Consider the following 14,685-nt stretch of genomic DNA (forward strand, 5'->3'; position numbering starts at 1 on the left):
GGCAACCTCTGAAAAGTCTATATATATTGAAATCAAAATAAACTTTGTCTTTCTTGCCACACTGAGAACTTGGGTCCTTTTCTCTGCTAGCGGCTCAACAGCGACAATTTCTGTGGTGCATCCTGGCCAGAACAACATCCTGGCCAGATAATAAAGTAATGCCTTGACTCTCTAACATTAAAATGTTGTTGGAGAGTTTTTGTATTTTTTTTCCCGCAGATTCGGTGACAATTATTGGCAACCCAGATGGGACGAAGCTGTTGATCACTCCACGGACCCCGGGATCGTGAGTGTCTCCCCAGCGCGCATGGAGATTTCATCCGGAGAGACCTCTCAGTCCCCGGAGTCCGGTGAGTCCAACACAAGATCCCATGTTTTGTTTAAGGCATTACTTTGAAATAAAATACAAGAGTGACGGTTCAATTAGATACTGAAAAAATCACTAGTGATGCATGCATGTTGTCTCGGTTTCCTAGTTTGAGTCTAGGTGCCAAACCCCTGTGATTCCAAGTTAAAGTCTCGGTTGCCTTGGTTACGAGTTCGAGTCTCAGTGTCATCTTCCTGTGTTTCTGAGTTCGAGTCTCGGTTGCATTTGTTCCCAGTTCGAGTCTGGGTTGTCTCACAGAGTTTGAGTCTCGGAGCCCGGTGTTTGAGTTTAAGTCTCAGTTGCTTTGGTTCCGAGTTGGAGCCTTGGTTTGTCTCGGTTCCGAGTTAGTCTTGGTGTCCAGCTGCCGCGCAGTTTCGGGTTCGAGTCCCGATACCTAGTTAAAACACAATTGCAGAGTATTTTGGAGTTCAAGTCTCCTGCCTAGGTTACTGTGAAAAGCTTTTTTTAAGCAGAGTTTGCTCCAGTGCTTTTGAATTTTTGAATGCATGTGAGTGTATTGTGTGTGTGCAAATTACCTGTTAACTTGTATTTTGCCAGTATTTAAATCTATGCGGGGACGCCCGCAAAATTAAATAACTTGCTAAGTGTTGAAACATTGTGAATGATTGTAGAATCGTTGTGTGTGCTGTTCTCTTCGTGTGCTAATAAGTATACCTCTGCGACACCTGTGTGTGTGTAACTGGCATTTGTGAGCCAAAAACCCTCTTTGTGCTGTTTTGGTAGCCACACAATTCCATATGAGTTTAAAGTTATCTTCACCTACTCGAGAAGGAGGTATACCCTGGAGTTCACCTCTGGGCTGTGTTTTGCAAAATTAGGAAAAGTTTAAAGGCCACCCTTTTAACCCGTAAACAGTTAATAGAATATTGTAACCACTGGTGGCCGAGTTATCTATTAGATAAGGAAGAATAGCCTTGTAACGAGTGTTTAGATTCTGATACAATCTTGCAGCTAATGCTATATTGCCGAAAAAAAAAAGTGGAATGAAATACCTGTGGCAGGACAGACACCCTCCCCTTTCTCTCTCTCCCTGATTGCTAGCCGAGATCGATGGCTCAGATTAAGTCAATGGCTTAATCCTGACTATCAATGCTGGCGTCTGGAACTCAGAGAGAGACACTGAGAGAATGTGAATAATTTTCAAGTGACCGCAAAATACACACTCTTTTCCCTATAAAACACCACGAAAAACTCAGTAAAATCAGAAGCTTTTCTACATGGATATCGGAGCGTGGAGAAAAGTCTCTCCCCTAAGCTTGGACGCAGGCTTTGCGGTTACTTCCCGTGGGATTGAGAGCGGATCTGGTGCATCCCCAGCTCCAAAAATTGGATTTGGTAAGAAGCATTCAGTTTCCTGAATTGTATTCTTCTTTGCTAGCTACAATAATATTAATAGGTACCTTTTTTCATTTTTAGCGCTGTATTGTTTTAATCTCCCTATTTTGGGCACATATATATATATGTTTGTTTTAGCTATGAATAGCTTTTCATGTTTTGTGTAGTAAAGTTTGTCTAGTTCTTTGTTCCGTTCTCACCTGTGTCTAATAAACCATAATCTATTTTACATTAGACATAAATCGGCTGTCTTTATAAGAACTTACGAGTGAGACTGGGTTTTGGGGTGCTGGTCACTCTGAGTAGGTTTGGTCACTAGTTGTCATAGGCCTAGGCAACTGGTAAAATCTATATACCCTCTGTTTCCACTTGTGACAATACCTTACATAGATTTGTTTTGTGAATTAAAAAAAATTACTTAGATTTATGAAAGAAATGTGGTTTGTTACCTATAGAGCCAAAGCAGTCTGTGAAACTGCCTTTAAAGAAAGATAATAGAAGTGAATCTCTGGAATATGGTTGTTGTAGTAAAAAGAGGTGTCAGAAGCATGATTCCGTAGAGGAAGAGATTGAATTTTTAGTGTCTCCTGGAAAAGAGAGAAAGGGGGGGCAGCTGCCGGGGAGCCTCCCGCAGCACGAGATGAAGAGAGAACGAGTGGGTATGTTGAAGGTAAAGGCACGTTGAGTCCGGCGGCAGGGAGAATCCAAAATGGAATAAAAGAATAAAAAAGTGAGAGGAGGGGTAATTCAAGCCCCACTCCAAGAAACTGCTGGGAGGCAAAGACCAGTTACTGTTAAAATGCCGTTTTTCAGTAGCAGATTTGAGCCCCTAGAAAGAGCTCGCAAAATCATATAGGAAAAGATCCTGAATAAGTGTTAAAACAACTTTTAAATGTCTAATTTGAGTGTGTGCCAATTAGATATTGTTTTAGATGCTTTTTAGGTGTGTTTGCTTGTTAAAACAACCTTTTAAATGTCTGATTTAAGTGTGTGCCAATTGAGAATTGTTTTAGATGCTTTTGGGTGTGTCTGCTTGGCTGAGCTGTTTCAGGCAGCCAGAAGAGTTGCCTTAGAGGAGATGTCAAAACCAAGCTCTGCCTGCTTGCAGAGTGTCGTGGGTTTGAGACAGGACCCTTGCCAGGAGGACGCACGAAAAAGGGCAAACAGGCTTCAAGCTTAAAGTTGCAAAAGGTGATTTAATTACCTAACAGAATTGGAGGATAAATGCAAAGCAAAAATAAACTTTTCATACATCATTTTGTTCACTCCCCCCTCCCTCTTACGAACCTATAGTATTCACCCCCTTTCCTCCTTTACAATCCACAAGCCAGGTGGGGGGGGCAGGGTGTGGGGTCTCTTTTCAGTCCACGGAGCAGATTCTCAAATTTATTCATCACTACAATTCTTCTACTACAAATACTCTTTATCTCTACTTGTTTCTCTCTCTCTCCAGACAGTTTTCTGCTCTCACCCCCACCCTCTTAAGAAGCAGTCTCTGCACTCACCCCCCCCTTTCCCTCTTTCCAAACCAGCAACACAGACAGGGGGCAGGGTGAGAGGGGTTCTCTGGTCAGTCCAATCAGGGAAAGAGGTTCTCTACTTAGCCAGGGGTCCTTCCCACGAGAGACAGTCCTCTGAGAACTTCTTTGGCGTGGGTCCAATCTCACGAGCAACATCCCGCCCGAAATTCTGCTGCAACATGAGTCTTTTTGTCCATAGGGTGCTGTGCAGACTCTCCCAAGCTGAGGCCAGGCTGCTTCCATCCCAGGAGCAAGGCCTTTCTCTCTCTTGCAAGGCCTTTGCAGTTTTAACTCTTAAATGAGACTCCCACTGGTTCACAGTCTTTTCCAGGCATCCACCTGCCCTTCTGGCGTGGGCTGTGGGCAGAATTTCTGCACTCCTGTGGACTCCATGGGCTGCAGGGGGACCTCCTGCCCCCCCATGGCCTTCACTGTGGCTCGCAGAGGGTTTTCAGCTCCAACACTGGAGCACCTCCTCCCCCACCTTCTTCACTGACCTTGGCACTCTCCATGCTGTTCTCCCTCTACATATTTTCACCTCCACCTCCTCCTCCTCCAACTACAAAGAAGTGAAAGAAGTGCGCGCCTGCTTTGTTTTGATTTCTTCTTAAATATGTTTTCACAGAGGCGTAACCAGCACCTCCAATTGGCCCAAACTTGGCCAGCAGCATGTCCATCACCTTCAGAGCCATCAGAGACTGGCTCTGCTGGACTTGATGTAAAAACTTCCAGAACTTGCACTCAGGACACACAGGAGCCATCTTTGTGCCACACCCCACCCCTCAGACACCTCCCTAAGCCTACTAGAACAGCTTCTGAGGGGTCCAAATTTCTCCTAGATGTTAAAAACACTTCACTGATGTTTTGGGCCAATCAAAACCACCACACAGAGAAGAGCAAACAGAACTGGTTATGTTCCAAAATAAAACTACCTAGCAAAAATATAAAACGTTTCCAAAGGGGGGTGAAAGGAGCAAGAATTCATCCTTCTCCCCACTCTAACGTGTTATCATTAAGCAAGTTTGGTATAATATCATTAATAACTTTGATGTTCGAGTGTATTCTCATTAGATAAACAGCTAAGTGTATACAGACATGAGACAAGGTGTGGGGGTGCGGCGGCCCGATGCTGCGGATCCCGAGTCCCCGAGGCCGACGGTCGGCATAATCCACAGGGACGCTGCCGAGGATGCCATCGCCTGGGACTCGGAGGAGGCCGGGCCGTAAACCGCTCTCTCCCTCCCCTGGAAAGTTTTTCCTAAGTTTATTGGTTTAAAGTTCGCTTCCCCGCCCCTATCACTGCCCCTGCTGCTTGCCCTCACTAGAATGTTCTGTTGCCGGGCTTCCCCCATGAGTTGTTTGTAATCCCCTCCCTAGTTATATTTCATTTGCTCCCCCGCTTGTCCCTCATGTTGTCCCGGAGCCCCGTTGGCTCCGCCCCTGTTGTTCCTCCCCAGGAAACCCCGTATTTCCCCCTAAAAACCCCCTCCCTTTGTTCTTTCGGCGTGGTGTGGCCGTGACCCCAGCCCCGCCGTGCTCTGCACCCGGTAGCTGCGTGGACCGCCCCACCCGAGAGCCCCCAGTGTGCCTCCCCCGCGCCGCTTCTCCTTTAATAAACTGCGCACTGGTGACTCTCAGCTCGTCGTGCTCTCTTTATCACGGGAAGCGACCAGCGACTCCACGGCGTTCCTGCCCGGTAGGCACCCGCCTCCGCCGCGTGGTCCCTGCCGCTCCAAGGAGCGAGCCTGGGAACACTGAGGCTGACCGTAGCCGCCTCTGGGACAGAGCTGAACAGCCGGGAGGGCTGAGAGCTTGGGCCCAGGTGAGGCCTCCGAGGTCTCCCGAAGCCCCGGAAGCCATTGGGACTAAGGCGGCCGGACCCCTCCGGACCCTACAACTTCAGTGAACTGCTCCTCACCCCAACCCCAGAGCATCCCAGTGCTGCAGTAGTGCTCTCAATCATGGACATAGCAAAGGCAGTGCTCCACAGAGCTCAAATCCCAGCCCTGCAGTGAGGCCAGCCATGCACACAGCAGAGGCAGTGCTCCATTCTCCCCATCCCTGACTCCAGAGAAACCCACTGGGGATGAAAAGCCCAAGAAAGCCAAAAGAATTAACATTCCTCTTAAAATTTCTATAGATTCTGTCTTTCTTCTTTTTCTTCACAATAACTGCTCAAAATTCTAGACCTATAGGGGGGCTAATATGTAAAATTAAAATCAAACTAAAATAAGACCATAGCCCAAGAGTTAGCCAGTGCCCCCTGGGCAAAGTTAATATTAAATATATGAATACAGTGCCCATAAAGTTTTGCCCTTGAGATGGCAAAGTCACTGTGCAATAAGATGCCATAAGAGCAAATTGAAATTAAGATCATCTCACAACTAGCCATGCAAAATAGACTCACATTAGATTGGTTGTATTTGAATAAATGAATAGAAACAAATTTGCAGACAATTTTGGACAGAACGCAAACATTTCATCAAATCACTTTAAATGACACTTCTTGAGAATTTAAAGAAGTATGGAACAAACTTATAGCATGGTTACACAACTTAACCTAGCTTAAACAATTGTTTGTAATAGTTATTTGTATTGTTGCATTGTTGCTTACTGTTTGTATTAGTAGTTATTGCTGTATGATATTATGTACTTAGAATTGCGATGCTTATGCTCAATGGCAAAAGTACAAACTTAGATATAAAATAGAGAAAGGTACGTACTTTCATAACATACAAGATTTGTAAAGAATTACTAACTACAAAAGAAAAGGGGGATTGAGAAAGGAGTGGTCAAATAGAAAACCCAAATCTATTTGAGCTTTTGCCTCCTTCCACCAGCACGGCGCCTGTCCAGGGCTGAAGGCTGAACTCTTAATTCAAATTCAAATTGTAGGTAACAACTCTGGCCTGATGGCTTATCAGCTAAGATGTACAAACATGCATTTGAAACCAGCACAGAAACCGCTGAATCATCCCATGAGGGACCTTCACCCTGGAGGGGTCTTTGGGGGTCTCCAAAGACCACCAGGACATACATGGTGCACATGCTAATGATATTAATGACTTCCGAGAAATGATTTGTGTAACTACTCCTATCCTGGGGAATGTAATTAATATTCATGAATTTTACCTATAACACTGTGTCTTTGGGGGTACAAGTGTGTGTGTTTGGTGGAAACAATTCCCCACACATCCGGTGCATCGAATAAAGCAAATACCCACTTCTCTGACTTGGTGTCTGAAGTGTCTCTGGGCTCGATTGGGGTGAATCAGGAAGAGGCTCCCAAGATCCCCCAGGAAACCAAAGAACCGGATGCCAAAAGTATTGATCAGCACAGGATCTGAAGCACATAAGCAAGCTTCTTCTCTCCCCTGGGAAGAACAACAAGCTGTCAAACTTAACAAGATTTATTGAGGAATTGTAAAATGCTGAGAAAACAACTAAGAGACAACTTTTCATGCTAAAAAGTATATATACTGTATGGCTTTGCAATAAAATCAGAGTGCATATCGCATACAGCAAGTGATCCTCATTCGGTATGCTACAGATGATGCCTGCTTTTACAGGGACTTCATTATGGCTGAAATAATCCAGCTCCCCAGTGGCGTACTGTGACCAAACCAACTGTAGGTGTATTCAATGAGGAGCTCCTTTCATCGCCGGCTATAGAACAGGTTAGCCTTTGCGCGCAGTCAGGAAGCATTTCTTATAATCCCAAAAATTGCATAAAGACTGTTTGTTATGTATTACCATAGAACAAGGATATAAAATCCAACCCCAAAAACTTATACAGCTACTTATATGGGTCAAACAATTTGGTCCCTGGTATCCACCTGATGGTTCTTACGACCTTGCTCATTGGCAAAAGGTTGGGGAGTGCCTATAAAAGCTCCAGGTTACTCCTCATGATATCCACCCTGATTATATAATTCCTTGGCACATGGTATATACTGCTCTGTAACAATTTAAGGAAGCAGATCACATTCTTGCAGATACCCTGCCTGCAGCCCCATCAGATACTGTTGTTATTGTTAATGAGACTTCACCTGAGGAGGACATTCCAGAAAGAGAGGATTTTCTTGATCCTGGTCCTATTGATCCTGAACAAGGATCTGACTTGTATCCTCCCCTAGCTCTTGTATGTGCTATGGCAGCAACTGGTCCTAGTACAGAAGAAATTTTACAAACTGCATACAGAAATGCTATGGCAAACTGACCACTGCCATATGCCCCGTCGTATTCCTTTACTGACTATTCTGAAAAATGAGGTTTCACTCACCTGTTAGAATTTTAAAAGTTTAATAAAGGACAATAGGGGACAAAGACAATAAAGCAAAGTAACAGCACTGAGTGCTTGGCACTTAACCAGAAACACACCTGTCACTGATAGAGACACTCTATATACCTGTCCTATTACATCAGTCTAATACACATTCATAGAAATTATGCATATTCAAACTTTTCCCCAAACTAGTTTGCATGTTCCAGGAACAGTTTAGCATGGCCCCTCCTCTGATCCGTCATTTTAGAGTATGTGCCGTCCTCTTGGCTGTGGTTTTGGTCAGTCGTGTTATCACCCCCAGCTTGAGCCCTGTTCTGTGGTCTTTTCAGATGACAGTTTGTCGTGGGTTTGAGACAGGACCCTTGCCAGGAGGACGCACGAAAAAGGGCAAACAGGCTTCAAGCTTAAAGTTGCAAAAAGTGTTTAATTACCTAACAGAATTGGAGGATAGATGCAAGGCAAAAATATACTTTTCATACATTATTTTGTTCACACCCCTCCCTCCCTCTTACGAACCTATAGTATTCACCCCCTTTCCTCCTCTACAATCCACAAGCCAGGTGGGGGGGAGGGGGCAGGGTGTGGGGTCTCTTTTCAGTCCACAGAGCAGATTCTCAAATTTACTCATCACCACAATTCTTCTACTACAAATACTCTTTATCTCTGCTTGTTTCTCTCTCTCTTCAGACAGTTTTCTGCTCTCACCCCCACCCTCTTAAGAAGCAGTCTCTGCACTCACCCCCCCCCTTTTTCCCTCTTTGCAAACTAGCAACACAGACAGGGGGCAGGTTGAGGGGTCTTCTGGTCAGTCCAATCAGGAAAAGAGGTTCTCTACTTAGCCAGGGGTCCTTCCCACGAGAGACAGTCCTCTAGGAACTTCTTTGGCGTGGGTCCAATCTCATGAGCAACATCCCGCCCGAATTTTTGCTGCAACATGAGTCTTTTGTCCATAAGGTGCTGTGCAGACTCTCCCGAGCTGAGGCCAGGCTGCTTCCATGCCAGGAGCAAGGCCTATCTCTCTCAGTCAAGGCCTTTTGCAGTTTTAACTCTTAGATGAGACTCCCACTGGTTCACAGTCTTTTCCAGGCATCCACCTCCTCCTCTGGAGAGAGCTGTGGGTGTATTTCTGCATCCTTACAGACTCCATGGGCTGCAGGAGGAATTTCTGACTCCCCCATAGCTTCCACCACGGCTAGCAGAAATTTTCAGCTCTGGTGCCGGAAGCACTGGAGCACCTCTTTCTCCCCCCTTCTTCACTGACCTTGGCACTCTCCATGCTGTTCTCCCTCACATATTTTCACCTGCACCTCCTCCTCCTCCAACTACAAAGTGAAAGAAGTGCGCGCCTGCTTTGTTTTGACTTTTTCTTAAATATGTTTTCACAGAGGCGTAACCAGCACCTCCAATTGGCCCAAACTTGGCCGGCAGCATGTCCATCACCTTCAGAGCCATCAGAGATTGGCTCTTCTGGACTTGATGTAAAAACTTCCAGAACTTGCACTCAGGACACACAGGAGCCATCTTTGTGCCACACCCCACCCCTCAGACACCTCCCTAGGCCTACTAGAACAGCTTCTGAGGGGCTCAAATTTCTCCTAGATGTTAAAAACACTTCGCTGATGTTTTGGGCCAATCAAAACCACCACACAGTTGCTGATAGTTGAAATGTCAGTGGCAGGGGTCTTCATGACACCGTTCTTTGGATGTTATCCAACCAAGCAGGTGATTCAGTTATTGTAAGTTAACCACAAGTATTCTAAAATAACCATATCAGCTATTTCACCACTATGTCTAAGTTTAGTTAGTAGCAGAAATAAAGGCCTTAGTTATTATTACACAACTATATCTTTATACCAAGGCTACTTTTGTAAGAATTAAAATTATACACATAGCATCCATTTTAATATTTGCGAAAAGCCAATATTATAATATGCATTTATCACACTATGATGAGGACACGCTGCCTTTATACAGAAATGCTGAAAACGGGCTTTACAGGAAGGTAACATTGAACTTTCTCATGCAATGCCAGTTGTATATTGGAATCAAAATCCACAGCACAACCAATTGTCATATGAAATGCTAAAGGAACTGAGGAACTCAGTGAAGGAAAATGGTTTACACTCCTCCTTTACTATGAATTTAATAGATGCAATTGCCGAATCTCACACGATGTTACCCTTGGATTGGAAATCTCTCTTTAAAGCAGTTTTGAGAGGGGGACATTACTCTGTTTTGTGGACAGAATTTGTAGATATGGCTCAAACTCAGGCATTGAATAATGCCAATCAGCAACCCCCAATCAACATACCTGCCCCTCAACTCACAGGCACCAGTATGTATGCCACGGCTCGGGCTCAATTACAACTGGCCCCCTAGGCGTGGGAGCAAGCTACTGTTATTGCCCTGCGTGCACTGCAAAAAGTACCTGATAGAACAAAATTAGAGCCTGGTTTTGCCGCCATCAGACAAGGCACTCATGAACCACATATTACCTTTATTGACTGATTGCAATCAGCCGTTAAGTGGTAAATTGAGACACAGGCAGCAACTGATGCTGTCTTAAAATCCCTTGCTTGTGAAAATGCTAAAAACTACTGTAAAAAAGCCTTGGACCTGATACATGCTGATGTAGAACTTTCTGATTATTTCAAGACATGCACTAATATTGGTTCAGATCAATTCAAAACAGAACTTATTGCTACTGCCTTAGCCCACCAGCTGCAAGTGGCCAGAGCAGCTGTCAAGTGCTTTGAATGTGGAGAAGAGGGCCACATTAAAACACAGTGTCTGAAGGGACAAAAGAACCACAAAAAACCAATACACCTTGCCCTTGCTGCAAAAAGGGGCTCCATTGGGCAAACCAATGCAGATAGAAGTTTGATAAGGACAGGAACCCCCTCCCAAAGCATGGAAACTTGAAAGGGAGCCCAAGGTCCGGTGCCCCTCAATCCAACGGGACCCCACTCAATCAGATGCCAATGCAAGCACAGATCTTGCAAGGGGCACCCCCAGGAATGCTGGCTTGGACTTGGCAATCAGCACTACCACAGTTCTAAATTATACCTCTGTTCATCTGTTGCCCACTGCTGTTTTTGGTCCACTACTATTTCAAATTCACTCTTTATTATTAGGTGGCTCTTCAACCATCAGAACAGGATTGTTTATATTACTAGGAATCATCAATGCAGATTATAAAGGGGAAATCAAAATCATGGCTTGGACACCCAATCCTCCCTGCACAGTGGCACATGGAAGCCGATTGGCATAATTAATACTGCTGCCAGCAATTCTCTACTCAGCACCCATCCTGCAACAGTGTAGTGGGTTGGCCCTGGCTGGGTGCCGGGTGCTCACTAAGTTGCTCTTTCACTCCCTTTCCCTTTGGGACAGGGGAGAGAGTAAGATGGAGAACAGCCAGCAGGGTGAGATAAATCAGTTTTATTACAGTAAAAGAAATGGAATAAGCAGAGATTTGAGTGCGCTATAGCTAAAAGGAAAAAAAGGTCAATCTCTACTTCCCATTAGCAATGATGTTCGGGCACTTCCCGGGAAGCAGGGCTTCAGCATGCGTAAAGGATGCTCCAGAAGGCAAACATTGAAAACTCATGAATGCCCCCCCTTCCTCCCCTCTCCCTTAGCTTATATATCTGAGCTGATGTCATACAGTATGGAATATCCCTTTGGTTGATTTGGGTCAGGTGGCCTGGTTGTGTCCCGTCTCAGGATCTTACCCACTCCCATCCCTTTGATGGGGGAAGAAATGTCAGAGGAGCAGCGCTGCTCAGCAGTAGCTGAAACATTGGTCTGTTATCAACACCCTTCCAGCTACTAATGCAAAGCACAGCACTGGGAGGGCTGCGAGCTTTACCTCAGTCAAACCCAATAAAAGCAGCAACAAAAGGCAGGAGGATTTGGGAGCACAGGCACCCTGCAAATGTTTTGGTCAAAAATCATAGGAGTACAACAGCCATTACTCACTTGTCAAATAGACTCTAAGTCTTTTACAGGACTGGTCGAGACCGGAGCTGCTGTATCTATCATAGCGCAAAAGGAATGGCCCCTGAGTGGCCTCTGGTACCCTCTACCGCGGTTGTCACAGGAGTCGGAGGACAGCAGGTGCCTTGGCAGTCAGCAAAAGAGCTGCAGATCATCGGTCCAGGGAGCAAGACTGCCACCTTGCGGCCATATGTACTCCTGGGCACTCTGTGGGGATGAGATCTGATGATGCAATGGGGTTCGGTCATTTCCACACATTTTTAATAGGGGTCACTGATGAAAAGCCACTCCTCAAACTGACTTAGCTCACAAGTGAACCTGTTTGGGTTGACCAGTGGCCCCTCTCAAATGAGAGGCTTCACCAGGCCTGGATTCTCATACAAGAGCAACTAAATTTGGGCCACAGAGTCCCTTCCACTAGCCCATGGAACACACCTGGTTTTGTTATTCCTAAAACATGGAGGCTTTTACAGGATCTCAGGGCAGTTAATGTCACCTATGGGACCATTACAACCAGGAATACCTAACCCTACAATGATTCCAGAACATTGGGAAGTAGCAATAATTGATTTAAAAGACTTTATATACAATTCCTTTATATCCAGATGATGCACCTAAGTTTGCCTTTTCTCTACTATCTGTCACTCATGAGACTCCCATGGAAAGATACCAGTGGGTTGTGCTACCTCAAGGTATGCAAAACAGTCCGACTATCTGTCAATTTGTCATTCACTCAGCAATACAACCAGTACAGCAAAAATATCTGCCTGTTTTGTTGTATTGATGCCTTAAAAGTTGGTAAAAATAAGAGGCAGACACAGCAGTATAGGGGAAAAAGGGTATTACCTCGGTTTTAATAGAATCCCAGGTGCACCCGCATCAAAGGTGGAATCACGCCAAGGAGCACACCCTGTGTACAATGCATATACAATTTTATGGACCTCACAAATTAGCATATCTACCTAAAATCCCCCTATAAGAAACTTAACAAATGAAGTAATTGCCCCTCTATTCTAATTGTCCCCCCCAAATGAGGCTACAATCTAGTTTACAAAAACATGTTCCAGAGAGGAGGCCCTGTCCAAGGTTGGAGCCTCTAGTTTTGAGATAGTAGGGATGTTTCGTCTTCCCCAGAAAACCCCCGAACTAGGCTAAATATCAGAGTACAAGGGTTATAGACATGTAGGGCTAAGGTACAGGGAGTGAAAGGTACAAGGAAAGGGAAAGGGTATAAAAAATGTATAAAAATGGTATAAATAGAAAAGACAAAAACCATCAGGCATCATTTCCCCCCTTTTTAGAGACTAACAAGATTTTGCCTTGTCTAGTCTCTACACTACACTACCTACAGCACCAGTTTACATAACTAGCTATAGCAAAGGTAATAACTACAATTACAACTATTATAAATGCTTCTTTTACCCAGGCCCCATTTGGTAACCATGACGTGAGGGTGTGGAAGATATGGTTGAATTTCAAGGTGTAATTTCTGGAACCCACTTCATATAGAATTTGAATCTCCTTCCAAATTTCTTCCAAACATTTCTAATTTTTAATGGCCAGTTATCACATCCATCTAGAGGTGGTAACTGGGTACAGATTCAGCAGTTGCTCATATTAAGAGCTCTGGACACATTTTGAATCACAGTGTTGTGTAACTTTTGGCTGAGCCTTGAGTCATGGTTACTAATTGGGCAAAAAACAGACATGTAAAGAACAATTTTAACTACATCATCTTGATTTGCATCAGTCTGTTTTTTCGATGGTCTCAGGGGCAGAAGCTTTCTTCATTCTGGAGTGGTGGATCCATGGTCTTTTCTCAGCAACCTTTTCCAGCAGTGAGGTCGGTCAGCAAAACTTGGAATAGTCCTTTCCAGTTAGCTTGGAAGGGGTCGCTGGTACACCATTTGATGTAGACCCAGTTTCCAGGATGAAATGGGTGAGCAGAGGTGTCCGATCTTAAAGCTTTGGACAGCGCAACGAATCTCTGGAGCTTCTGCAAAGTGGAGCTTAAAGCTGTTAAGTATTTCTGTAAATCAACCATACCCTCTCATGTGAATTTCCTCCAGGATATGTGGAATTTGATATGGTCTGCCATATCAAATTTCATAGGGACTTATATTGTCCCTCCACCTTGGTTGTATGCCGACCCTCAGTAAGGCTATAGGCAAAGCCTGAACCCAGGTCATAGATGTTTCTTGACAGATCTTACCAATCTGGGCCTTGAGGGTTCCATTCATATGTTCAACTTAGCCACTTGCTTGGGGCCTGTATGGTGCATGCAAGTCCCAAGTAAGTCCCAGAATCCTGCTAACTTCCCCGATCACCATTGCAACAAAATGTGGTCCCTTATCTGATGACATCTCCAAAGGAACCCCAAACCTTGGAATTATGTGGTTGAGTAAGGCTTTCACTATTCCTTTGCTGCATTGGTGTGACAGAGATAAGCTTCAGGCCATTCACTGAACATATCAACCAATATCAGTACATATTTGTATTCTTCCTTACATGGCATTTCAACAAAATCTGTTTGCCAGTAATCTCCCGGGAGATGCCCTGCCTTGGTTACTCCTAGCATTACTCTCTTGCTTGTGTCAGGGTTGTCTTTGCAACAGGTTTTACACTTGCTTGTTATAGATTGCACAATATCAGTCATCTCCCTCCCTATCACTACTTTCTTCAGATGTTTTAAAAGGTTTTCTGTTCCCCAGTGTGTACTCTCATGTTTCTTCTGAGCTATTTCTCGAAGGAGCAGGGGTGGGACTACAACCTGGCCTATTGGGGTAACAGCCCACCCACCTTCCTTAATTTCAGCTTTAAGAAACTTAAATAATTTGTGGTCCCTCTGATCATATTTTGGAGTAAACCCTGTCAGATCTACTTCTTTCTGTGGTACAACCGCAAGTATGCCTTTTTCTGCTATTCCTCTTGCTATATCATCAGCTGTTGTAACGCGTGTTCCCTCCCCTAATCCCTCCCCTCTGACCCTTCCTGACTGGCTGATGTGAGTCAGGACCGTCTCCCAGCCCCACGGATAAAAGCCTGGCGGGACCCAGAACCGGCCCTCTTCTATTCTGGCCTCCATGGAGCTCGCATCCTCCCCCACCTCTCGTCTCCCCTCCCCCACTCCCCAGTTCCCCCCCTTATTGTCCCAATAA

At 44.9% G+C, this 14,685-nt stretch overlaps 1 long non-coding RNA gene across 1 annotated transcript; it reads right to left on the reverse strand.

Annotated features, from left to right (window-relative positions):
• Positions 1–3,180: 3,180 nt before the first annotated feature.
• Positions 3,181–8,841, reverse strand: LOC146425550 (uncharacterized). Its single transcript, XR_014846600.1, has 2 exons — positions 8,798–8,841; positions 3,181–3,747 (listed from the first exon to the last, which is right to left on the reverse strand). It is a non-coding gene; the product is annotated as an uncharacterized LOC146425550 (long non-coding RNA).
• Between the last annotated feature and the right edge of the window lie 5,844 nt (positions 8,842–14,685).

The sequence above is a fragment of the Lichenostomus cassidix genome, chromosome W, assembly GCF_008360975.1.
Source record: "Lichenostomus cassidix isolate B80296 chromosome W, HeHo_3.0, whole genome shotgun sequence".
NCBI classification, from domain to species: domain Eukaryota; kingdom Metazoa; phylum Chordata; class Aves; order Passeriformes; family Meliphagidae; genus Lichenostomus; species Lichenostomus cassidix.